Source organism: Crinia signifera, chromosome 1 (genome assembly GCF_055691185.1).
Source record: "Crinia signifera chromosome 1, ASM5569118v1, whole genome shotgun sequence".
Lineage (NCBI taxonomy): Eukaryota > Metazoa > Chordata > Amphibia > Anura > Myobatrachidae > Crinia > Crinia signifera.
This window is the reverse complement of record NC_139217.1, coordinates 128,074,322-128,092,671: the sequence shown is the minus strand read 5'-3', so window position 1 is coordinate 128,092,671 and position 18,350 is coordinate 128,074,322. Positions and strand designations below refer to the sequence as shown.

Here is an 18,350-nt window from a genome sequence, read left to right as displayed (position 1 = left end):
ATGCTGGCTGCTACAGCAGACTGCAGTGTCCAAAGCTCTTCTTGCATCAACTACACGGACCCTCATCTCCAGTGCGGATGGATCAAATGTCAGCATAGTGTGTGAGGGCGGCGCAGTGGAAGGCTTCCTCCCTGCTCCGCATACGCACTGTGACACGGCATTTCCTCTGCGCCGCGTGATGTCACAACCCTTCTGCCCGCCTCCTCTGCTGCAGAAGTCTGTCTCTTGGTGTAAAGTCCCAGGCCAGGGGCAGGCAAAGGTTCAGGAGCTTCGTAATGGCATCTGCCCAGACTGACTTTTATCAACATGGATTGGCAGCCTAGAGCAGTGTCAGACATAGCGTACATCCAAGGTTCCCCACACTGTGCACATATTGCCCCAGCCTGCACACTCTACCACTACCTGGCCAGCAGCAGCAGGGCAAAGCAGTGCTGTAACTCGCGGGTGGGGCCTAAAATATGCACCATCACTAGATTTTAGGTAAAATATGCAATAACCAGTGAGAATGGGCAAAATATGCAAATGCATAGGCAAATATGCAAATGCATATAATCCTGTCTCTAGTTATCACTGTTGGTGATGAGGTTCACCAGCAGTATGGTGAATCTTATGAACAATCATATCAGATTATTTTTTTTGGAACTATTCATTCCTAAAATAATACATGTATTCAATAAAGAATAATGAAAGCAAAAAGTCAGATTTGTGCTGTTTTTTTTTTTTAAATGTATGATATAAAACACCAGTGTAACATCTCACCCCTTACAATGCAACAGCACTTGTTTTGGGAGTGCCGTTTTTACAAACACTCATTTTATCTGATTTTGTTTCTTTAAAAAGGAACCCAATTGTTTGGCGCAGGCATATGCACCCCTCCAGATGCAGCCTTGTTGTGCTCAAATGGTAAGGGAGAGTGCTGAGGTTTTGACATACTTCAATCATAAACAACCTGGGATAGTTCTGGCAGAATGCATCCATCTTGTTCTTGTCCACTGGGGGCTTGGGGGTTACACAACTGTATTTCTGAGAGGAGTCCTTCCCAAGAGTTCGGACGAAATTATCGAATCAAACGATTTCTCTCCCCTTCGGCAACATGTGAGGGGATGTGTTCACGTACATCCCCCCACGTCGGGGGTGGACGTGCAACATTTCAGGGCTCGCTAAGCTGCGAACTACTGCTGCATAGCGAGCCCTAATGCCTCTAGTTTTTGTATTTCACGCTTTTCCTAATTTACCATTATTTTCTTCCTTGCATTTTGTTGGTTACAGAGTCACATCAAAGGTCTAATGTATCGTTATTTCAGACAACTTCACATAAACCTGCAGTTTCTAGACATTTTATGTGCGATCATTTTCTTAACTACTGAGTATTGTTGTCTTTAGCAAGAAACTATCAAGACAAGTCATTCTTTATTGTTTTTAAAGTGCCACAAAAGGTTTCATGTGGGGATTACAATGCCACCTTAACATTTTATTATCAGAAAAGCTGGACTGAACATGAAACGGCTATCTTTAGTTAAATGCTGAAACACACCGACACTTAATCTTACAATATAACTGCAGGGGGTGAGATGTCAGAGAAAAGAAATCTGCAGAAGATTACTATGATTTTAGTGCACAGAAAAGCGAATAAAAATGACAGCGGCAATAATATATCTTGGTATAAAATACATGTTTGCTCCACTTTCTCCAACCCAACTTGTTCACAGTATTGTATTTAAGATTGGTATATAGGTTTGATAACATGTTTGCAGATGTGTTAACACAATAAAGCTGATACATATCATTGAAATAAGGGTAATACATTCCCTACATCTTATCTGTATCAGGGGCGGATTGGCCCACCGGGAAACCGGGCCGTTTCCCGGTGGGCCGGCACATTTTGTAGCCGAAGTGGCCGCCCTACCTCCTTATCAGGGCCGCGGCCGGCCGAACAGCTGTCTCTGTGCTGTCCGCGGCCGCAGCACCGTCCATTCCCTTATTAAAGATGGCCGCGGCCGGCCTCGGAAGCTCCCAAACTTAAAATGGCCGCGGGAGGGCTGGTGCGCATGCGCGAGCGCACACAGCTGCTCCCGCGGTCTGCATGAAGTGCTGCCTAGTGCCTAGCCGCCCGTGACGCTCCCCAGCTGCAGCAGCGTGAAGGAGTCGACCTGTTTTGCGCGCTGGGCTGGGGAGCCGGATTTGATGGGCAGCATCAAATATGCTGCTGAGTGCTGACACTGCTGACTCTGAGGGCAGCCACAGGAGACGCGGTAAAGTGCCACAAATAATAATAAATAATGCAGCCTGCCTCCTATATATATATATATATATATATATATATATATATATATATATATATATATATATATATATATGTGTATATATATATATATATACATATATATATATATATACACATATATATGTATATATATATACATATATATATATATATATATGTATATATATGTGTATATATATATATATATGTATATGTATATATGTGTGTGTGTGTGTGTGTATATATATATATCACCGTGCGCCCCTGCCAGTACCATTTATTTTTCTGCTCTCATGGTTGTGCCGCCGAGCGCATTGGTATATAACCATGTCTGTTAGCAGTCCTGTTCCCTGATTGTGTCCCACCCAGAGGCGGATTGGCCGGACCAGATTTCACTCTAGCTGGGCCGCTTACCTTCGTTAGAAGCGGCCGCAGCCCAGCCTGGTCACAAATGGCAGCATTGCCCGAAACAAATATGGCCGTCGCATATATGCATATATTAAATGCTCATATGCGGCGACCATATTTGTTTTGGGCAATGCCGCTGGATGTCGACGGAGGCGGTGGTGAGTAGTGTCCGCAACCCCGCCGACCCGCCCTCACCGGCTGTGGCGACAGCAACAACCCCCCCCCCCCTGCCGTAGCGGCAGCAACCCCCGCGCCGCCCCGAGGGCATCACTGTGTGCGGCATATGTTGTAATGGGCATCAAGGTGTGAGGCATATGTATAATGAGCATCACGGTGTGTGGCATATGTATAATGGGCATCACGGTGTGAGGCATATGTATAATGAGCATCACGGTGTGAGGCATATGTATAATGGGCATCACGGTGTGAGGCATATGTATAATGGGCATCACGGTGTGAGGCATATGTATAATGAGCATCACGGTGTGTGGCATATGTATAATGGCATCACGGTGTGCGGTATATGTATAATGGGCATCATGGTGTGCGGTATATGTATAATGGGCATCATGGTGTGCGGTATATGTATAATGGGCATCACGGTGTGTGGCATATGTATAATGGGCATCACGGTGTGTGGCATATGTATAATGGAGCATCACGTTGTGTGGCATATGTATAATGGGCATCACGGTGTGTGGCATATGTATAATGAGCATCACGGTGTGTGGTATATGTATAATGGGCATCACGGTGTGTGGCATATGTATAATGGAGCATCACATTGTGTGGCATATGTATAATGTACATCACGGTGTGTGGCATATATATAATGAGCATCACGGTGTGAGGCATATGTATAATGGGCATCACGGTGTGTGGCATATGTATAATGGCATCACGGTGTGCGGTATATGTATAATGGGCATCATGGTGTGCGATATATGTATAATGGGCATCACGGTGTGTGACATATGTATAATGGGCATCACGGTGTGTGGCATATGTATAATGGGCATCACGGTGTGTGGCATATGTATAATGGGCATCACGGTGTGTGGCATACAGTAGGAGCAAGTTTCATCTTTGCTCCTTTGGCCATGGCTATTCTATTGTTCTCAGCTGCAATACGTATTGTATTGCAGTTGAGAACAATAGATTAGCCATGGCTATCCATGGCTAGCCCTGCCCAAAAGAGCAAAGATGAAACTTGCTCCTACTGTATGTATAATGGGCATCACGGTGTGTGGCATATGTATAATGGGCATCACGGTGTGGCATATGTATAATGGGCATCACTGTCTCCCCTCCTTGCATCTTCCACCACTTTGTGACTCCCCTCCCTGCATCCCCTGCCACTCTGCATTCCCCCCTCCTACCCTGCATCCTGTGCCACCATGCTGTCCTCACACTCTGCGTCCTGTGCCACCCTGTGTAAGTCCTCACTCCCTTCGTTCTCAGCCTGCATCTCCCCTCCCAGCATTCTACGCCACCCTCCATCCCCCCTCCCTCCCTGCATCCTCTTCCACCCTGCCACTCTACTGTGTTGTGAGACCCCCTGTCTCTATCTCCCCAGCCCCACAGGCTGCAGAATAAACGCTGTACGCATACGCCTATTCTGCAGCCTGAGGGGCTGGGGACATAGCCAGCAGCTCGTTGAAATAGACCACACCCCCATATTGATAGGCCACGCCCACAAAAAAAAATTTGGCGCGCCTACGGCGCGCAACAACGCTACCACGCCGCCCCCCCCCCCCCCCCATTAGGGCTGCTTCAAGATATTTCCCGGGCTGGTTTTAATTCCCAATCCGCCCCTGATCTGTATTGTGTACTAAGAACTGTGCTGTTAATTGTTACCTGTGCTCTGTGTTTGTTCTTCAGTTAGTGTTAGGTTTAGTCCTGTGTACCATGTATTGTTCTAATGTGTGCCATATGTACGGCGCTGCAAACCACTTGTGGCGCCGTTTCAATAAAATGCAATAATATTAATCATTTACAAATAAATGAGAAATTTGTTTATTCAGCTAAACCAGAAAATTCACCTATAAGCTCAGTTGGTGTGTTATGGGGCCCATGCATCTGCAATGTATTGACCCATTCCCCATTCTGCCAACACAGAGGCCAGTGAACCGGGGCAATCCTCTGTTTTTACTGGTAGCTACCCTTTGGTCTCTATGTAATGATTGAGGACTGACGAGTAGATGCAGTGATAAGGGAGGAGAAGTGATAAAGTGCCTGGTACTTCATCACCGGACGATCAGCTCCTGACTGTTAAGTTACAGTATGGGTTTAAAAAGGGACAGTCAGGACCTGATTGGCCGGTGATAAAGTACCAGGTACTTTATCATTTTCCCCCTATCACTGTTTCATACATCTACCAGTGAGTTTCAACACACCCCACCCAAATCTAAAGCTGGCCATACACTTATATGATTTGGGCCCTTTTCACTTGTTCCAACAGATCAGGCTGAGAAATCAGGTGAAAAGTGCCCGAATCATATATGTGCCTAACTCCCGATTCGGAGATCGCAAGTTCTGCATGGAAGATTTGTTGGATCTGACAGCACTTGCTGTCAGCTGTTAGGGGGGTCAAATACAATACATTGTATGCCAAAGGACCACCTACTGTACGATGTATCATTTGCGGTCCAGCGACGGTGGGTAATTGCTGAGTTATCACAATGGAGGCCGCATGTGATACTCAAATTACACAAATAGCCTTTACTATATCTTTTACATTTGCCCCTCCTGCAGTGCACATGGTTTTGCCCATTTTGAGAACAAATGTGCCCTGCGATCAGGTCTGAATTAGGCCCTAGCAGCACACGTTTCATATATTCAGGTGTTCATACTGATAAAGCACAAATGTAATGGAAACAAAAACAACTACAAAATAAGAAGAACAAACATTAATAGGGAAGTACTTCTACAAAGTTATCTGAACACTGCTTTCTAATATAGTTATATTTTATTAAGTAAAAAATATACAATATCAACTGTACATGACCAGTTATATGTTAACATTCCTTTGCCACATTCAAATCTCTAACATAAGCAGGCAACCAGAACAAACAATACTGATTATCATGGAGCAGTATTATTCAGTTACATAACGCCCACTCAGGCTCTGATCAGCGGCATATGAGAATTAGGAGCTGACTAGTCTTAAGGCCTGTTTTTCATTTAATCATTTTTCATTTAATGGACCCTTATAGGCCTTTAACTCCCCCATTACCGATCCTCCCCGTCTCCGCTGGCAGAGGCAGCTGCAGCAGCAGCCTGTATGCCGTCACACAGCTCGCACCCGCTGCAAAGGGTTTTTTTCCAGGGGTATGGTCACACTTCCTCCCATTGGCCATGCCCTCCCATTGACTATGCCCCTTTTTTTTTTACTGGGGCCCAGCTCCACTTTCAGCAGCCCTGGTTGTATTCAGAAAGTCACAAGCTTTCCAATGAATCGCATGAAAACAACAGAAATAGCATGGACCCTTATGACTGCACCCTTAAGGGGTCGTCCGATTAAACCCATCTTTGAACATAGATCGTCCCTTAAGACGATAACATAGTGTGCAAAGTTTGACAACGATTAGTCAGTGTGTTCAAGAGTTATCGTGGAACAGCTACATACACACACACACACACACACACACACACACATTATTCAGTTATACTTATGTAGATGTACAGTAAGTAAACAAATCACATAAATGGTAACATGTAATAGAAAACAAAATCTTTAAATAGGAAAATAATTTCTGTCCTCCTATTTGCATCATCATTACTTTGTAAGCAACTGCAAATCTCACTTTCTCTCCTCTTATCCCATTCTCTAGGTCACTGCAATCAGGCTCCCATCCCCACTGGGACTACACTCACTAAAGTAATCACTGATCTGCTTATAGCAACGCATAAAGTCCTTTAGGATGAGATGGATTGTTCTTTTTAAATGCAGTAAAATCTCAGGCAACTGCTGTCTTCTGTGGTGTACCACAGTCATAGCTGCCTACCCTCCTGCATTCTGCAGGAGACTCCATGAAATAACAGCAATCTCCCTCCCTCCCTCATTAGTCTAGCAATCTCCCTCAATGCATCTAGCCCACATTACACTGTTACATTTTTAGGGAAAAAGGGAATGAGAGATAGATACTGTACATTGAATCATCAGCACCATTTCCCAGCACTTTACCAAGTATAGGATCTCCTACTAACTGCTTTGGGGCTCATCTACATTTTTATATAAGTCATTTTAAAAGATTCCTCTCAGATGTAGCAGTACACACCCACGCTTCTAGGTGCCACGTTCACAATGTATTTTCACAATCTCTCCATATATGGAACTAGACACGCCCTTTGGGAGGAGCATAACACGCCCCCTCAATAGGGCTCTGTGCAAAGTTCTACTACCAAATATAATCTCCCTGAAACTAGTTTTCAAAAGTAGGCAAGAATGACCACAGTACATGAGGATTTCTATATATATTCAAAAGTCTAGAATTGTATGGGGCAGCAATATGCAGCAAGTTCCAAAAAGCTGAATTTTCCAGAGCTTGTGCAATAGGCAATACGATCTATAGAAGGCGCTGTCTACAAAAGCCTATGAGCTACTTACCACAAAAACTTCAGAGTCCCCTGGGAATGGGTCATAGGGTCAACACTAATAACATTGACAGTCAATAGGTCAACCATTATTGGTCAACAGGCCACAGGTAGAGAAGAAAAAGGTCGAAATGTTTTGTTCCACAGTTTCTGGTGTCTATATTGACATAGGTTGACATGGACACCATATCAGTGTACCTCATCTCCTCGCATGGCTGGCTTCACTCCCTATGCTTATTATGAACTAACTCTATGTCCACTTGTATGGTAAAGTATGGAAAAAAACTGTTGGCTTATGAATGTGCTGAGTGAAGGACATGCATGTGGATTAGGACTTCTGGGTTAGAAGCCTTATTGTCCCTTATTTGCCAGGATGCCCCTATTTTGGAAGAGCTGTCCCGGCAAGGAAGTATTAGTTCTTACTGGTGTTAAAAATGTTGATATACATATGAAAAGGAGCAGGATGTATAGCAATTCAATTGAGATACATGATACATCCCACCATCAAAGATTCTACTTGTAACCTATCTGTTGACCTCCCGCAAGGTTCTGATCCTACCTCTTACCTGACCTACTGTATCTACTAAAAACCAAAAATGAAATACATCTGACACTAGCCTATTAGTATTACCTAAGCCAGGGAAATATACATCAGTATGACTTTAAAGTGATGTTTGTTGCTTCTAATAAAAATGGCTGAACACTGAACAACCAAAACAACAGAAGTGCTACCAATCCCTTACATATTTTAGATGATTACATAAAAGACAAAACAACCCAAATGGACAGTTTAATACTTATATTAATACAAATGAAACATAAACCTTTAATGGCATAATATTTAAGAAGTGATAAGAAGTCTATGCCAATCAGCTGAATCCCAATGTTCTGTCCTCAGGCCTCAGCTTTTCTCACAGAACACCTCTTCTCTTGCTGAGATAAGTTGGCCATTCTGCTTCCAGTACTGTTCTATACTTGCAACATCCAAATCTACTATACCGATACTCTTCCGACCTCTCCCCTTCTGTACTATGTCATAGTCTACACATTAGGCTATTTTAGCAAACACCCCTTTTACCGCCCCCCCTTCTAAAACAGCATGCCAGTGCTGTGCTACCACCGCTTGAATGGAAGCCTTGTGCATGTGCACAGCATCTATTTGCATTAAATGGAAAGCTTGAAGGAAGTCCAGCACCCCGACGGTGCAGGTCAGGCCCCCATTTGTGATCGTGTATGGGCAGCCCACCTCCTAATAGTGACACCGGGGCCATATAACCTTTTTAGGTTCATGCTGCCTCCACATGCCCTGCGCCTTGCCCACCCGCTTCCTAGCGAGAACACTAATCTTGTAACCCACTTGCTTTTTTACTATCTCCAAATTGCTCTGCCCCAAATCCCTCTGACCGTAACCTGGTGTCACACTCACCTTAGAAATACTGCCAAAATGCAGCCTTTTCTTACCCAGGATGCCAACAAAAACACTAAAGATTACCAGTTCCAGCCTTAACCTCTACAAACTCACCCCACGTGCCACTTCCCTCACCAACCTATTCGTGTTTCAATCCATCTGAAATGCCAGAATGCAACAGAAATTCTCTAACCTACAAGGCCCCCGATAACAGAAACCCATACCCGGCACAATGCCTCAATGCTTATTGCCACCCAGAAGACTTCTTGTAAACTGCTACCCACTTGCTTAGTGCCCCACCACTCCCAATCTATATCTCTCACAGCCTTTAAATCTTACTTAAGACCCATCTCTTTAGTATAGTTTATTCTACTCTCACCTATACTACCTTTACGAATACCCACATATAGTACTGTATGCCAGTATTGTTTACTGAGAATTTATAGAATGCCACTCCAGTGCATGTGCCCACTCCCCCCACCCCTGCCACACATCTAAATATGGCAGTGTTGAATAGAGCTGTGTGGATGGGAGCCATGATGCAGTAAGGACCCACCATACTGCACATCATTCTGTCCTGATACCAAACACCTACTGCGAATGTTGGGCGGTATGCTACAGAGCTCCACAAGCTAGACACAGATCACAGCAGGTAATATAATGACGTAACATATATTGGAATTCACATTACAGGTAGGGAAATACCAGAAAATTTGCATGACCCATTTTTTTTTATATTAGTGTTGATTATATTGTAATATTATCTTTTGTTATTATATTTTATATTATTTACATGATTCTCAACTGTTTCATGCACATTCATCGACTCCATCGGCAATGCCATTGCTTCAGTATAAATAGTAATAAAATTGAACATTCTTTATATAGCATCTACATTCCAATAACATTTAAAGCACTTAACATATAAAGTTAAACCCAAGCCCCTAGTGCTGTGAGGCAGGAATCTAACCATTGTGCCACATTGTGGTAACTATGCCGGGTCCCCATAGTCTGCTCACTGCTCTGCACCACCCTTTACTGACACTGTACTTTCTCCCACCTGTATACTTACCCGGCCTGTCTTCCATCAGGAACAGATTGTGGTGGGGAATTTCTGTAAGTACAGTAGCACTAAATGGGTTAGGAGTCTGTGAATGATCTATCTTCTCTATATATGAGCTCTTTAGACCTCTTGTCCCCAACTTTAAATCATTTTCAATTTGATTTAATAATTGTCCTACCGCCAACACACAGTATAATACAATCACATAAACACATTAAATGAATACAACTCATCCCCACATTATATTATATAGTACACATATTATATGAAATTCTAATCATACACAAAACACCCACCCACATATTTGCTCTTCATACTTAAACCATCTAACACACCCATACATTCTACTCATAACAATTCCCCTACACTTATCTGATCTGAAGATGACTGCTGAGTCACATGGACACACTCACGTGACCTTCCTCCTTATCTTTAGACTTTCATGCAGCCCATCTCTTGCACACTGGGAGTAATAGTGGCAGAGCCGTAAGTAGACATTTCATTCTCCTCAGCAAGAGACATAAAGGGAATCCCCACTGATCTTGGTGAAAGTCAGAGTAGATTAATACGGGTCTAAATAGCCTAAACATAGCTTGTGGAAGCAGCAGCAAAAATATTGGTGGTGCTCACAGAGCTAGCGCCTATGGTAAGGACAGTCTGCAGTGCAGGCCAGTCCAGCATAATTGGGACCTTTCCAATAGAATCAGAACAGTTATCAGACTGTGCTGCTCTCTCCTACCTGTTCCTCCAGTGTTCACTAACTGGTGCTGCTGCTGGTGTCTACATCTCAGTTACTGCTGGGTCCAGGTCTTGGAATGCTGGGGACCTGTTTGGAAAAGAGATAGCTGCTGTTCACCCAATAACTCATTAGCACAAATGTATAAAAATGAGGCCTTATTTCGCCATGAATAAGCCCTCAAATTATACAGCATTGACACTTAATAAATGTGCCTATTTCTGCCCAGACAGCTATACAGTAGCATCCATGTTTATCCTATAGATTGTAAGCTTGCGAGCAGGGCCCTCCTACCTCTATGTCGGTTTGTTTCTACCCAGATTGTTTAATCACTGTTGTTTTCAATTGTAAAGCGCAACGGAATATGCTGCGCTATATAAGAAACTGTAAATAAATAAATAAATAATAATGTATAATGATACCCTCAACCTATCAAACTATTACATTTATTAAATAGCATTCTCATTTAGTAAATAATATATACAGCATTCACATTCAATAATCATATATACATACTCCTTCATACACACACACACACACACACACACACACACACACACACACACACACACACACACACATCCACACCTGGCATTACATTAACAGCATTAACTATGCCCACCTACAAACAGCTAAATCAGTAAATTTATCCATTTTATAAATAGGCCTAGCTGCTCCAACTTGCCCCAAAATCAGAATTGAATTGAATGCCCCAATGAGCCTCAATATTAGCTTATAATGCCAGCACTTAACCCTTTGAGTGCCGACATCTCTGTGAATGATGTGCAAAATATCCACTAAAAATGCCAGTGTCACTCACATTTGTTATATAAATTCAAATAAAAATATTTTGTAAAAAAAACATTATATTTTCTGTACAGGTTGAGTATCCCTTATCCAAATAGGGAATCCTTTATCCAAATTATTATTAGTCTCCAAAATGTACTTTTAGTTATTATTTTTTGCTAAAAACCTACTGGGTACATCTGTAACTGGCACTACTGGGGAAATAACATGTAACTGGCACTACTGGGGAAATAACATGTAACTGGCACTACTGGGGAAATAACATGTAACTGGCACTATATACATGCAATGACATGATTGCTTTGTCGTTCAAATTCAGTGCCTGAGATTGTACACAATCTTTGTTTCATGTTTTACAAACTTGTTTCATGCACAAATAAAAACATACAGTATTGGTGTGTATTTCATGAGTTTGATGTGTTTATACAACATAAATGCAAGATACCTCAAGATACATCATTGAAATATAAAAATATTCCAAAATACGGAATAATCCATTATACAAAATTCTTCTGGTCCCGAGCATTTTGGATAAGGGATACACAACCTGTATAAAAGGTAAACATTACAGGTCATTATGATGAATAAGCTTGGCCATTTTTACACCTATTTTCACAAATTCACTTGGCACTCAAAGGGTTAATAAATATAAATATTAAAGGGTTAATAAATATATTGCACAGAGCATTAAAACCGCATTAACTACCCCTACTAGCTTTAATTTTTGTACTTAGACTAGCAAAGCCCCACACAGTATTTATCTAGAGACAAACCCTTCCACCCACCATCTCACTGTAAAAGTGGAGGAGAAAGAGGGGAGGAACAGACAGCACCACTTGTCCTCGATCATCAGTAATCTTTGCACCTATAATATCTTTTTAAGATATAGATTTAGCACCTGGTTTCAGCTAGCCCAGTGGTTCTCAAACTGTGGGTCCTGACCCCAAAGTGGGTCCTGACCTTCTCTGCATGGGGTCATGACTCCATGTTGCTGACCATCAGTCTGATGACTTTTCTAATCTCAGTCAGTGATTAAAGGAGTCTAAAATAACAGATAATTCAACAGATTTTTCAGACTCCTCTATTCATTTTGTGCTTCCACATTGCTGCCATGTATGTGCTGTCTGCTGACTACACATGTGATGTTATGACCTTCTGCAGTAACTTGCTGGGGTCCTGTAATTATTTTTATTGTCTGATGGGGTCCCAGATCAAAATAGATTAAGGACCCCTGAGCTAGCCCAACGAAATGTGAATTAGCTACTATTACCTACTGTAATATTATGCCAGGCGCTATGACCCCCTCATCCTGGTGCCAGTGAAAACACCCCGCTTACCACACGTACAATAACCATGGTCTGGCCACCTTACCTGGCTGTCAGCCTACACCCACAGGTGCTTAGCGCCTTAGCCGTCAATCTCAGTGCTGAGAAGGGAAAGGCAAGGGAGGTAAATGGCTGAGGAGGCCTTGGCAAGTACCAGAGCCAGATATGCACACAATATATGAGCCCTGGAGTACATGCCGGCATTATACACAAGTGCAGCAGTATACACTGCTGGATATTAGCTGAGTTTTAATAAGAGAGGTGCAGAAAAGGTAGCCAGGTGAGGCACTGCCTCACCTGCCATAGACTTTTTACTCCACAGTTTTGACTATAAAAATTATTAGTATAATAAAAATAAGATTTTTAAAAAATATTCTGGTTTTTTTTACATACTTAGGCTGTGCCTAACCCTTGGTTTCTGCCACCCTGATGTTTATATATAATGTACTTGTGCTACATTTTGGGCTATCCAATTACGCCTGATGAAACATTGGGAGCAAAACACTTTCCCCCCCCAAAATTTCTTGGTTTCACCAATAATTTCTCACGTTGTATTCAATTAGGTTTAGTGAAACCTGTTATGTTTTTCTAGCTGCGGCTGGAGCTTATCAGGTATTTTGCGATGCCTGCCTGAGGCAGAAGAAACAAAGGTCCTCATTCTGATTGGCTCACAAAGCAGTGTAATTTCGCAGCTGTTCGCCTGAACGCCCGCCCTCGCTATTCTCACCCCCCTGCAGTGCTGTAAATGGATCATTTGCATATACATCCATTCGCAGCCTTGCGTGGGAGCCCGACATCATTCGATGGTCGCCGTCTATCAAATGATTTCAGAAGCGATCGCTTATCTAACTCACTCCCTGGTGCCCGCCTACAGAAGCCAGGTAGCCGCTCCTGTTCACATGGGCACACCTAGCGTTTTCCTGGGTATGCACAGGAAACACTGCAAACTCCCCCCGCCCGCCTCCTGTACACCCACCCCGCTGCGAGTGCCTCGGAGTCTATGCACATGTGCTTATACGCAGATCTTCTACATCGGTCCCTGTTGTGAATTCGCAACAGGGAGAACCAATTACAATCAGGGCCAAAATCCCTTATAAGCCGTGGGTCGTGCTAGCTTATTGGTCTAATAGGATAGCCCCTACATGAAGCAATGATCATGGTTAATTGGATACCCCTTATGTCTTTCTTTTTTAGCTCATTTGTTTATTTACTGTGCTAGGCGCTACGAACGCTTTTGCAATGCCATCTAAGTACTGTACATTCACACATTTCTCTCAGACATAAATCTATATATGTTTTGTGCTTGTAATACAATCGTGTCAAATAAAGTAAATTCCTAAGTACAGAGTCCCTTTAAGGAGAATGTATGGCCTAATCCAAATATTTTTATTTTGAGAAGAATCCATTTAATATCAAACAAAAGACTGAAGAAAACATGTTCTATACGCCACTGACTTCTCACTGTACAGTCTGCTTTTCGTACAGCTTTGCCAGAGACTGTAGATCTTCGTGTGCATCAGCCAACCAGTCTCGTAGTTACGTAAGTACATCTCATTACAGTCTGGCCATGCCAAGCTCTGACAACAGTATGCGGCCTAATGACGGGCCAGATGTTTACTGCATTTCCCAATTGTCCTGCATGCTAAAGTCATAAATAAAAATAAAAGCAACCATTAGAGTCATACGTTACACACTCCAGTAGACACCGGCTGTCTACTTACATTGGAAACAAGGTTATATACATGCCACAGGCAGCAGCAACATGAAAAACAAGTGTACGGTAAGTGTCAGATGTAATCTTTAGAAACGAGTAAAACATGAACCAAGGTACAGACTGCAAAGGTACACAAAATAAAGCTCACAGTGTATTTCTATCACATTGAAGACAATGCAAGCAGTATTTTCAGGTAAGTGAATATCTAACAACAGCAGCAGATAACTGAATGGGAAATTGGCTTGCATTTCAGTTAATCTCATTATTGTTTAACCAAGAAAATCAATATGTGCTTGTTGTGAATTACTATGCTGCATTTAGAACGTTTCTGAACATGTAATTCAAGGCCATTACCTCAGAAAAGCAGCAAACTGCATGATAAAACAGCTCAGAATCAATCTACAAAACGGGCCTAATTAAGACCCAATTGCAGGGCTCATTTTGGGGCCGATTCAGTCAGAATTCCGCCCCTTGTCCAATGGAGGGGGTTTGCCCGTGCGCATTTATGTGCAAACTCTGGGAGCGGACAGCTTCAGTGAGTTTCACACTCACCGAGCTACTTGCTCCAGAGGGGGCGGGCGGGTGCAGACACTGGAACGGAGCAGGGGAACGCCCAGTGTTTTAAATGACGTGTGTACCCAGAGACATCTACCGCGACTGGACACGATGCTGGCCGCTGCATGGCATTCGCTGCAGATATCCTGTACATGCAGGATGAAGTAGGATGCCTGGGATGAAATGCGGTAGCGCGCATTGTCACCAATATAGTGCATACAGTACACACTGGACGACATTTTGATTCTGATCCGTTAGAATCTAAAAACTAATCAGTGTGTACCCAGCTTTATATAGAACTGTAAATACGCATTTTTGCAGATGGATCTTTTGCTCTACCTTTATGTGCATGTGCCCCTTGATGAGGAAGAGTATAAGCTATGTGTGCAGATACAGTACTGGAAGGTTGCATTGCAGAGGGGATTCATATAGATGACCAAAGGTTGGGATGCCGGCAGACAGAATACCAATTCTGGGATCCCGAAGAGGGAACCCCAGCAGGAGTCAGGTAAAATTACTTACCTCCCCCCTGATTCCCTTCCTAACCCTAACCATTCTTTCCGACAGCCTAACCCAAACCTCCCCACAGCCTGACCCTAACTGTCAACTCTAAAAGCCCCATACATCGCTGCCTAAACCTAACCATCCTGCCATGCAGTCTAACAGCCTTTCTAATTGCGAACCCTCAATCTTTGCAGCCTAACCCTATCCCCCCCCCCCCCACACACAGCTTAACCCTAATGGTGCCCATACACGCTACGATTATCGTATGCGTTTTGTACTTTTTAAGTACAAAACGCATCGCATATACGATAATCGCGGCGTGTTAAGTGTCTGCTGCGTTCAGATCCGACGCGATGCGCGTCCCCGGGAGCCCGATATAGTAAAGTACAAAAAGGATGTGCAGGCACATCCTTTTTGTACTGTATCGCATGTAGTCAAAATCAAATCAAATAGGACCAAAAAAGCGTAGCGTGTATGGGCACCATCAGCCCCCCTTGTTCCTAAACCTAACTCACCTCCTCTCCACCCTGACTCTTACCATGCCTGGTATACTTATACTCATCATCCTAGTATTTGGGATTCTGGTGTCTGCATCCTAATTGATGCTGGGATTGTGGTGCTGTCCCCCATCGGAAGTCGGTACGACCTTGCAGAATTATGGACAACTGCATTTTATCACATATATATATATATATATATATATATATATATATATATATATATGTGCCTTATCTCTGGAAGCAAAGTGGGATCATCTGCAGAGAAGTTGCATTCAACCATGCAGCAACTCCTATATGCATATCATGAAACTGTATTTAATGAAAATATACTATAGTATAAGATATTATAACCAATATTCACATCCATTAAATATACATACTTTATAAAAAGCATGGTACTTGTGGAGTATTACGGCTCCCACGACCTGCATCGTATGCAGATCGTATGCTAAAAATCGCATCGCATCGCATGTGGCATACGATGGCATACGATGCGATGCAATGTTTTACCGATTTTTGACCATTTTTGCTCAAAAATCGTATGCCATCGCATGGCATCGTATGCCATATGTAGTGGCATACGAAGGCATACGATGCGATGTTTTACCGATTTTTGACCATTTTTGCTCAAAAATCGTATGCCATCGCATGGCATCGTATGCCATATGTAGTGGCATACGATGGCATACGATGCGATACGATGTTTTACCGATTTTTGAGCATTTTAGCTCAAAAATCGTATGCGATCGCATCGGATGCCATACGATGGCATGCGATGCGATCGCACCTGATTTTGCATTGAAATGCATCAGAATGCATTGAAATGTGTATTAAACTTGTGAAATGACCCCAAATGCCATTTTTCATAGTGCACCACCCCCACTATCAACGTCAACCCGCAGCGTGGCGAGCGCAGCGAGCCCGCGAGGGGCGGCGGTATACGTCCTACGACCTTTTCATACCCCCACTATCCACGTCGGCGTGGAGTTGAGAATAGAATAGTGTGGCGAGCGCAGCGAGCCACCGAGCCCGAAGCGTGGCGAGCGCTGCGAGCCCCGCGAGGGGACGCGGATACCTTCACAGCTATACGCGTCCCCTCGCGGGCTTCACAGGTATCCGCGTGCGCTCGCCACGCTTCGGGCTCGGTGGTTCGCTGCGCTCGCCACACTATTCTATTCTCAACTCCACGCCGACGTGGATAGTGGGGGTATGAAAAGGTCGTAGGACGCGTACCGCCGCCCCTCGCGGGCTCGCTGCGCTCGCCACGCTTCGGGTTGACGTTGATAGTGGGGGTGGTGCACTATGAAAAATGGCATTTGGGGGCATTTCACTACTTTTATATACACTTCTCAATGCATTCTGATGCATTTCAGTGCAAAATCGGGTGCCATCGCATCGCATCGGATGCCATCGGATGGCATCCGATGCGATCGCATACGATTTTTGAGCTAAAATGCTCAAAAATCGGTAAAACATCGTATCGCATCGTATGACATCGTATGCCACTACATATGGCATACGATGCCATGCGATGGCATACGATTTTTGAGCAAAAATGCTAAAAAATCGGTAAAACATCGTATCGCATCGTATGACATCGTATGCCACTACATATGGCATACGATGCCATGCGATGGCATACAATTTTTGAGCAAAAATGCTCAAAAATCGGTAAAACATCGCATCGCATGCCATCGTATGCCACTACATATGGCATACGATGCCATACGATGGGAGCCGTGATACTCCACAAGTACCAAAAGCATACTTTATTCCGTAAATATCAATCCTCAATTAAATTATCTCAATCTGCACACCACATTTATATTACTTAGGAGACTCCAAATCAAACTACTTGAGTTATATGTCTACACTGTATCGAAAGTGTTGAGAGATAATTTGGTTCATTTAGCTTTAAAAATGACTAATTGCAGAGAAAATCATGTGCATCTTATTGTTCATCTATATCGCCCCCACACTATGCACTGTTGGAGCGGTTACACAAAGTCCCAGGTGCCAATGGCTCCCACTGTTTCCTCTTTATAATGAAAAAAGATTGGAAGTGTTGCAATAACAAGTGTCCTGCTGTTCCAATAGTAGGCAACATATTTGTTGGGACAAAGATTTGCAACACAAGATCCGAGAACATTTTCAGACTCAATTTGTGCCTTAAACATAAACTTTAACCTATTGCAGTCCACATTTTGTTTTTTATTTGCAATTCAAACAGTCTAGTTTAAATGTTTACATTAATTGTAAATTATTTTATTTATCAAAAAAATGGTGTACTCTGAATGTTGAACGATGTTTAAGTTCTTATTTTAAATGAGCTCACCAATGGATCTGCTACTAGCGCTAGGGCTGTTGAACCTGACTAGACGTTGGACTTAAAAGGGTTAAAAAGAGAGATTTTCAAATACACAGTAAATTATGATAAAATACAGTGAATTTTACAACAGTCCTGTCTAAAA

General features: G+C 43.1%; 1 protein-coding gene across 1 annotated transcript in view; it reads right to left on the bottom strand.

Annotated features, from left to right (window-relative positions):
* RNF150 (ring finger protein 150) overlaps window positions 1–18,350 on the bottom strand; it is a 165,953-nt gene that overhangs the window by 94,681 nt on the left and 52,922 nt on the right. The gene's annotated exons all lie outside the window — the stretch shown is intronic.